This window comes from Anneissia japonica, unplaced genomic scaffold, assembly GCF_011630105.1.
Source record: "Anneissia japonica isolate Jap-2015-1 unplaced genomic scaffold, ASM1163010v1 scaffold9_len2422644_cov172, whole genome shotgun sequence".
Taxonomy (NCBI): domain Eukaryota; kingdom Metazoa; phylum Echinodermata; class Crinoidea; order Comatulida; family Comatulidae; genus Anneissia; species Anneissia japonica.
Genome location: NW_022758107.1, coordinates 1900403 through 1901125, shown reverse-complemented (window position 1 = coordinate 1901125; position 723 = coordinate 1900403).

Genomic DNA, 723 nt, shown 5'->3' with positions numbered 1-723 from the left:
GTTTTAATAATACATTTTGTAATTTACTGTGAAGGGTTTAAATGATCAGTTGTTTACTTGCAGTATTGTAATAATGTATTTACATGAGTGTAACTTCATGATTTTTATGATACTATCGATGATTCATTTTCTACTTGTTTACTTATTATATTTATCTATATTTTTTATATTAATTATTCGTATTTGTACTTTTGTATTTAGTCACCGAACAATAGATCGGACCGAACAATAGATTGGACAACCGATTTGGTAGTCAAACAGACACAGTTAAAACAAATAAAGGTTGAGATTGCTTAACTGATGGTCGCATTGTTACCTTGTTCGAGTTTGTGTGAATGACCAAAGACGCCCTCTACACCCCAAACTGGCTCCGAGCCCAAGAGCAGTTACAATAATAATAATATAAATCGGTCAGAAAGTTGCCAATCTTGTACTTTTGTATACTGTATTACAGTATAGTATTAGGACATAGGCAATGAGTGCAAACGTATTTATAAAATAAACACCTGCTTATATTATACGAACCTAAATTTTAAAAATGTATCATGAATAGGTTCTTAGTGCAGCATGTGAGTTTCTTAATCAACTTTAAGTGGGTGTTATAGTATTGGTAACTATAATAGAAGATATAAATAATAAATATAAAAATAAAAATAATATACCAATAATAATATATCTATTATAAGAAATGTTCAATCATATGGTGCAAACATTTACAAATTA